This window comes from Lampetra planeri, chromosome 35 (genome assembly GCF_965212315.1).
Source record: "Lampetra planeri chromosome 35, kcLamPlan1.2.h2, whole genome shotgun sequence".
NCBI classification, from domain to species: Eukaryota; Metazoa; Chordata; class Hyperoartia; order Petromyzontiformes; family Petromyzontidae; genus Lampetra; species Lampetra planeri.
In genome coordinates this window covers 6,997,833-7,006,898 of record NC_136141.1, presented here as the reverse complement: position 1 = coordinate 7,006,898, position 9,066 = coordinate 6,997,833, and positions in this window count along the sequence as shown.

Genomic DNA, 9,066 nt, shown 5'->3' with positions numbered 1-9,066 from the left:
TCACGGAATCCAAACGAAATAAGCAGTTGTATAAAACCTCAACATATGCTAGCTTGATTTGAAGCTTTCGTGACTGCAGGAATTCATACTCTTTGGTTCTTTCGGTAAAGTCACGTAGATAGAAAAAAAATAATAAATCACGACGTTTCGATAGCAACACAAGCCATCGTCTTCAGGTGAAATAATGCAGCAGGCGGACTGCCCGTTACAGCAGCCCCCCCCTCCCCTCCAGTGCTGCAGTAGAGCGATTACATTCACTTGCAAATTCCATCCCTAGTCCCACCCACTTACCCTTGGGTTGTGCCCACCACAAACGTATAACACATTTCTGCGGAAGGAGCTGGTAGGACGTTGGGTTGCTCGGTCAATGGCCAGGGTCAACGGCGGCGTGGTGTATTCCGCAAATATGCCATGTGAGGGCGGGCACAAGCCGGCGTGAGTAGGTTAAACGTTGAGTTTTATAAGGGCACCACGGGGTGACCAGCCCCTCCCCACCCAGCCCCACCCCTCCCACCCAGCCCCTCCCCACCCAGCCCCTCCCCACCCTCCCCACCCAGTCCCTCCCAGCCCCTCCCCACCCAGCCCCTCCCTACACGACGGACGGACACAATAATCCCCTGTGGGCTTGTGTAACCAGGAGGTTCCAACCAGTATAACCTTTGGTTGCAGTTGCTCTCACGCTATATTTCCTCCTCAGCAGTCCGCCTGCTGTATTGTTTCACCTGAAGACGATAGCTTGTGTTGCTATCGAAACGTCGTGATTTATCGTTCTATTTTCTCTCTACGTGACTTTACCGAAAGAACCAAAGAGTATATGTGCTAGCTTATTGGCCTCCCAGGCTGATCTTAACCGGCGGAACTGGACCGGTTTCACAAGACGCAGTTGTAGAGTCTTGCATGATAAATACCGTACTGATGGTATCATCATCGTCACGATCCATGGGCAGATAGCCCGTAGGTTGACCACATGGTATTGGCGAGAGACGTCTCGCTCCACCGTGTACCATTTATGAAGACAACATTGTGTCACATGTCACCCCGTGCTGCAGTAGAGCATTGTGGGTAATACATGTTATCATTTGACTGTATTTATTATTGCCAAAACGGTCACCTAAAATAACATTCTTGAAATGTTTAGGAGAACGAATTAGTTAACAGCATGCGTGGCTCTGAGTTATCTTAAATACCTGAAGGTTGGCAATGGCCATGGTTATCTTGTTGGCCAAGCATGTATCAGCAAAGAAAGCAAACACGTAAAAAAATGTATGATATGAGAAAACCTTCAAATGACCGTGGTTGAAAAGAAACTTTGAAGTAATGAAATGGAACAACCAAATGTTACCAAGCACATGTCTTCGCGCTCTCACGCGGCAAAATGACCATCAACGCGGTTCGACACTAAATATATGCATTCTAAATGTGACTGCACGACAAGACGCTGCGCAGGACCAGTGGGGAGTTATCCAGTTCAAAGAGAGGAGGTCGTATGCAGGGACAGAAATAAGTAACATTAAAAAATACTTTTTTTTAAACACGCTTTAATGAAATGTACCATACGAGTAATGGCAGAACTCCACGACTCCAGGAAGTGGCTCCGAGGCTTGACATAACGTAAGGGGCCGTGGTGATTTACAGCCAACGTGAGTTGAGCGTGGACAATTAGACCCAAGCGGAAACATAACATAACAAAATTGTTTAAAATGTAAATTTTTATTTTGAATGATAGAATATAGTATTGTCATCAGTATGACATAAGTATACCAAGTTTGCAGTCGATACCATATTGGGAAGTGGGTTAAAATGGAGTTACACGATTTGAGGATACGACAACAACAGCCAGAGTGAGTTAATAGAAAGCGTGTAAAAATATTGTTTACAAATATATTTTTATGATAGAATATAGTATTGTCATCAGTATGACATAAGTATACCAAGTTAGCAGTCGATACCACATTGGGAAGTGGGTTAAAATTGCGTTACAAGATTTGAGAATACGACAACAACGACAACAACAACAGAGTGAGTTAAATAAAAGCGTGTAAAAAAACACCGAGGTCTTTGAGCCTAAATTTGAGTTGATGCATCTTTTTTTCGGAGTAGCAAACCACAGGTAAGCTGCAGAAGGCGCTCGTGTGTCAGAGCTTTGTGCACCTGCTGTTCGCTCCCAGTTCAACACAAATTCACCCGTTTAACACGTAGCAGGCTTTCGCGACCAATATAATCCATAATAGAGAGGTTTTTTGGGGGGTGAGATCGCATGAATATAAATGTGCCGTTAAAGTCGCCACCACCCGACACAGCCAATTAGTAAGGTTAGCCACGTAAACAAAACATGCCAATTGCCGGCCCACGGGTCTATTGGACCAGACCTCGCTGTCGGCTTGCCGGTACGTGTCAACATTCAATTGAACCCCTCTCAACGACCACCCCTGTGAACGACTAATCACTTAACGACGGGCCTCCATAGAGCCCAATGTGTAGTGTATCGTGTAGTGTATAGTAATGTAGTGTAGAGTGACCCCTTGTGTTCGCAAGGGGTCATACCGGCGTCTCGAGTGCCCTGTTTGATCCACGGATCACGACAGGGGCCGACCACGGGGGATGGCGCCATTCCTTCCAGGTTCGCAGGCCACTTGGAACTTCGACCGCCAACTGAAGTGGGTGCTGTCCGCGGCTGGAGTTTACGCGTGGGGCCCGGCGCGACGTGTCCACAAAGCCGACGGCAGTCTCCCTCTCGAACTGAGCCCTCGATCGCTTTGAGACTGGTCGCAGACGCGACGGTGACATCGCACGTGGAAGAACTGCGACCGATCCAAATCAGATTGAAGCAATGTCCAGGCCTGCACAACATACAACAACAAAACTGACAAAACACAGTAATGGTGGACTCTCATTATGAAGTTTGGCCAATTTATTTCATCAATGTGTTACTTCATGAGGGAGGACGAAACGAGAGACTCGGATAAAACCCAGCGCACACACGACGAGGGGTAACCCTCGATACTGCTACCCCCAGTCCACATCGCAAGTCGCAAGTACCTTGGCAAGTGCTGGGGGTTACCCATCTCTAATTACCAGCTAGGTTTTAACCGGCTTAACTTCATAGGGCCAAGAGAGCCGGCACATTCAGGGTAAATCTTGACTTAAAGCTTTCGTGACTGCAGGAATTCATATTTTTTGGGTCTTTCGGTAAAGTCACGTAGATAGGTTCAAATAAATAACAAAAACTACGACGTTTCGATCGCAACACAAGCGGTCGTCTTAATTTTCCTGCTGACGACCGCTTGTGTTGCGATAGAAACGTAGTTTTTTGTTATTTTTGTTATTTCTTTGAACCTATCTACCGTACGTGACTTTACCGAAAGATCCAAATAATACATTCAGGGTCGTTTGGTTGGAGGGGGGAAACTCGCAGATACATACAGCTCCGCACACACATAGTCAGTCTCTTACTCTGGCCAACTTGCAGCCAAAATCCTATACCACCTGGTATTCACTGGCAGTACTAACCAGACTTGAACCTGCTTAGCTTCTGAGGTCTTACACTATTACTCAATATATTCGTGGCGATTTGGTTGTAGGCACACATTTTTATTTCTTTTTTAAAAGATGCATTTTTTAAATAAAATCCTTTACCCTCAATCTTACTAATTTCCCTGGTTGCATGGTCGGAGGGGCAGTGAGTGGGTGTCATCTCAGTCGAGGCCAAGAGGGCTTGGGGGAGAGGGGAGGGTAGCCATGCATTTCCCCACAACAGCCGATTGCCTGCATGCATTGTTGTCCCATAACGTCTGCAGTTTTATTGAAATTGTTAGAGAGAAATTTACTGCAGTGCACGTCGACTCATGTGACATCTCCGAAGGATTTTCCCGGTGCAACATTTGATGAAGTAAAAATGTTAACAAAAAACATATTTTGACTTGTGAATCAACTGAGCGGCGTCCATGCGCCTGCGTGAGTCGCAGAAAGTCGCGTGGGCAATACCCCGAACCTACGGATGCATGCAAGGCTGGCTCAGTGCAGCGTGATTCAATCAATAGCGTGCGCAAATGTTTTAAAGGCGTGCCCAACGTCATCAAAACTGACTGAGAATGAAAGAGCGTCGGCTTGAAAAAGAAAATCAAGCGTGATTATTCCGATGTTGTTACTGGAGGACAGGTCTGGTCTTTGACGTTCTTGCCAAAGGCAGTCTCGAACTCAACATAATACGGCGAGCTATTTGCAGGAAGTTACCGCAATATAATACCGCTTAAAGAAATATTTTCACAGCTTGGAGCAATTGTCACGCGTTCGCTGAAGCCGGCGAGCGACCCGTCTTGAAAGTGTTGAAGTGGCCGTGCGAGCAGGGCAGAGAGAGGACACCGGGTGAGGATGAAGCCACAGCCACACACACATGAGATTAACAAATGCGAACGGTTCTCTAAAGTTAGCGATTTGTCACACCGAAGGCAAAAAAAACACAGGGCTGCCAAAACGTCGCTTCTAACTCAGTTCACCCCAATCACGCGTTTAAAGCGAACTCCTCCTGCGCGTGAAAACCAAGTGCCATTGTCGCTCGCGTGTTTTGACTTGCGGGTGTTTTTTTTTCGTGGTGACCGCGCTCATCTGCCGCGCTTTGTAAGTTCATGAGTTTTTTTGTCGTTGTTGTTGAAATCTCTGCCGATGCTCGTCGAGGAAGACTTCGACCTCCCCGCCCCGTCCTCCACCGTTGTCTGGATGCAGTTTGTCAATAATCGGAGGCGTTATTGACAAGTCACGCCATGCAGCTCAATTATTCACAGTGGGCTTACGGCCCTATACAAACTGTTTCGAGTCGGCGGGTGATGTTTTTATTTCTACCGTTGCCATGTGGGGGGGGGGGTCTCTGATTGGGAGGGATTATTTTCTTTATCTGTCCCGCTGCTGGGCTGCGAAGTTCAAAAACTCGGCCCCATGCTCCCCCAAGCGTGAGCCTCCCACGGCGCCGTCCCACGGCCTGGCTATGATGCCCCGCGGTGGCTGCTACGCATGCGCCCGCGGGTCCGGTACTGCGGAGACAGCAGCGAGGGGGTTGATGGATGGCACGCCAAATGTTGCGAACATCTCCCTGCCCGTGGCCATCGAGGAGGCGCCGTTACACCCTGTCTCGCCACGAGAAGGTGACAGAGCAAACATACGTGGACTCCACCCGTTCCATCTGCACGGGGATAGAGTGTTTCCCCCTCGCACACGTGGGTGTTCTCTAGGCGCTCCGGTTTCCTCCCCACATGTAAACGCTCATTCATTGGCCGATAACACCTTCATATGTAGAGGACCGCAGAGCTTGGGCAATCGTTGGCGCTGAGCTCACCGCCTGGCTATCCGCCTTCGTGGTTCTTCCTCGCGCCTCTTCGTCGTTCTTCACCATTGCTATCATTACACTGGTCCCCTGTGCTGGCTGTGTTCCCGTAACCTCACGCTCGCCGCGGCCTCAAACACCTACAGAGGTGTACTCGCGCCAGACGACTGTTGCCCAGCCTGCATGCTGCACTTTCTCACGTGCGTGCGTTTTCCTCGTCGTTTAGGGGCCGTCCATAAATGACGTCACGCGATTTTGGACGATTTTTGACCCCCCCCCCCCTCGTCACACGGCGTCACGAAAAGTCAGACCCCACCCCCCTCAAATATGACGTCACAAAGCTCTGCCTCCCCCCCCCAAAAAAAAAAAACATGCTTCAAATCGCTATAAACTATTGTCATTGCAGTGCGTATTTAATGTGTTTGTACGCCTACCTCTTCTAAGATATCTGGCCAGCATGGAAGAGTAGGCCAGTGCAGAGGCGTAGCTAGGGGGGGGCAGGGGGTACATATGTCCCCGGGCGCCAAGGTAAAGGGGCGCCAAAATGAGGGTTACAACGTTACATTATAACTTATTGCGGCGGGCGCGGCAGCCTGAAACGACTGCACAAATCTACACCTCAACCTAAAAGTTTATATATCCCGCCACACACAGCCTACAAGTCATGTAATTACATTTTGGTACGCGCGCCTATTAAGAACTTACATGGAGGAACGTCCCAAACAACAGACAGGCGCAGTCTTTCAGCCTTAGTCACTGGCCTGTTTTTTGGTGGCGGAAACTACAACGGCCAATTTTTAGTTCTTATTAGTGACACCACGCTCCAGGCGGCTGCAGCAGCTGGAGCAGCCCACGCACATCAACATAGCGTGGCCTTCAATTAGCAGCATTTACTACAAGGCTCACTTATACATGTACGTCGCTCGTACCTTATATTTGAACTGACCTAAGAGCCGAGCCATGCTCGCTGGCGGACACTAAGTGAGAGTGTTACTGTGTTAGCTAGACCACCGTGCCACGACTACAAGCCACCGGACGAGCGTCAACCTCGACGGGTAAGTCTATGCCGTTACATGGCCGCGTACGACCGACAGTATAAGCTTATAGGCGGTGGCGTCCAAAGCGGCGACCTATTTTGGTTACTTGAACAACAAGAGGTATGTTTTATGATATTTTTTTTTGAATAAATTAATATTTTTGGTTAAATATAGAATACAATTTATTATATCGATATGTTTTTATATCTGCAGCATAATCTGCCTTTAAGCGTATAAATTATGTACTTTTAATCTGCATGTATAGCCCATTTATTGTAGTAGCGCTATGCCAGTGCCACTATGTTATTGTCTAGGCCTAAACATGTTTTTTTCACTTCAGTGTACTCAGTGTTATAATAATATATTTATAATTGTTGTCAGCCATGTCAGGAAGAAAATGAAGTGGAGCTCAATGTCGTAAAAGAAAAAAAGAAGCTGAAATGGCATCAAAAAAGTCAAGTTCATTACTGGCTTGCTTTTTAAAGAAAGCCAAGAAGAAAGAAGCTAAAGCTGCAAACTCCAACTCTTCAGAATTAGAAGATGGCGGCTATCAACCACCTATTTCAGAGCATGTAAACGAGAAGGTTGAAGACATTGAGGACTCGGAGAAAAACATGGTTCAGACAGATGTTACTGTCTATGCTGAGGAAGACTCCGAAAACACTGAATACTAGGGCGTCGTCGTTTAACAGGTTCAACATGATGATTAACTTGTTGACAGTAACGGGGAAGATGAGATAGAAGAATCTTCTGATAGAAAAGCTGAAAATACTCATTATGATGCTGTTCCTGCTGTACTAAGGTTTCACGATGTTGGCTACTTAGAATTTGATAAAACGACAAAGCTATCGAAAATATCACAGCCTCTTCGCAATGAAATGATTACTCTCGGATCCTTGCCTTTTCAGCACAGAGACAATCTATCATCAGTATCCAGAGAACGTTCAATTACATCAGCATGGTGTAAACGCCGACTAGCGAACGGAGAGGAAGTGAATCGTTCGTGGCTATTATATTCACCAATCAATAAAGCTGCTTACTGTTTCTGTTGTCTATTATTTACATAATCGAGTTCAAATTCACGAGCTTCGTTTGAGTTAACAAACGGTTTCAACAAGTGGAGAAAGCCAAAAAAAATTAATTCTCATGAAAACAATCCTAGTCACCGCACAGCTTTTACTACATGTGTAATGCGAGCAAGGACAGGGTGGGCGCTGCCTCCGCACCACTCACACGAGCCGGAGTATTGGGGAGGCGGAGCCTGGTCGACGGGGCGTGTGGGAGGAGCCACTGCTCACCTCGGCTCCAATGGGAGTTGGGGTGAGTGGGGGCGGAGACAGGGGCAGTGCGGGAAGGAGGAGTCAGGGTCACGTGAGAAGGAGGATATAGGGTGAGAGCCGGAAGAGATCTGGGAGTCGGGAGAGAGTGGGAATAGGGGAGAGCCATGCTGTGTGGTGGTGGAAGAGTGGCGCCATTTGCCACGTGGTCGGAGTCACGGCACCGTCGGCCAGCGGTGTACGTGGAGTAGCAATAGCTAGCGGGGTGTGAGGAGATAGAAGAGTGTGCGGGGCACACGGGGCAGCGGTGTGGCTGCGGGGTGTGCGGAGCACACGACGGGTGCGCGGGGCGCACGACAGAAGAGGCGCGGGTCCAGAACGCGGACATCGCGGGGTGCGAGACAAGAACCCAATAAAGGACAAACAGAGACCTACATCGCCTAAAGAGTCCTTTAATACACATGGAAGGAAGCCGAACGAAGGATAATTGATGGTACTGGAATTGACGCAGTGGTTCAAGCTCAGATTCATTTGGAAAAACAACGTTGGCGAGATATATTACAAAGAATACTCACCTGTATTAAGTTTCTGGTTTCACAACATTTGGCACTACGTGGCCATGAGGAAAATTTGAATGCGGATGAGGATAAAAATGTTGGAAACTTTCTCGCGCTGATCAAACTCGTTGCTCAGTATGACCCATTGTTAGCAAAACACGTACAGCACGCAGGAGAAAATCCGGGATCAGTTTGTTATTTGTCACCGGAAATCCAGAATGAATTTATCCACATACTTGCGTCGACTGTAAAGAACCAATTGTTGAGTGATATCAGGAAAAACAAGTACTACGGTATCTTACTTGACTCAACTCCTGATCTAGGACATCGGGAACAGCTTTCTCAGGTCATAAGATTTGTGGATGTGGATTTTCAAACTAAAAAAGTAGCTATCAAAGAATATTTTTTAGGTTATATCGAGATACATGCAAAAGATGCAGCAAGCCTAGAAAGAGTCATCGTCGAGAGACTGAAATCTGACAAACATACCTCTAGCCGACTGTCGGGCACAATGTTATGACAATGCTGCTGTGATGACTGGGCATATATCCGGCCTTCAACAACGAACATGTGACAAAAATCACAGAGCGTTGTTTGTCAACTGTGACAACCACAGCTTAAACTTAGCAGGAATACACTCAGCTAAACAGGATCCACTTGTCGCCACATTTTTTGGAACAGTTGAAAGTATATATATGTTTTTCTCTCGTTCAACAATTCGTAGGGAAGAGTTAAAAAAGCTGTGCCAATCACAGTAAAGCGGGAGTCTGAAACACGCTGGAGTGCATGATCAGAAGCTGTTAAAGCTATCTATGAAGGACTGGATGAACTAGTAAGGCTGCTAGACAAATTATCGGAGGACGTAACTATGACGCCTG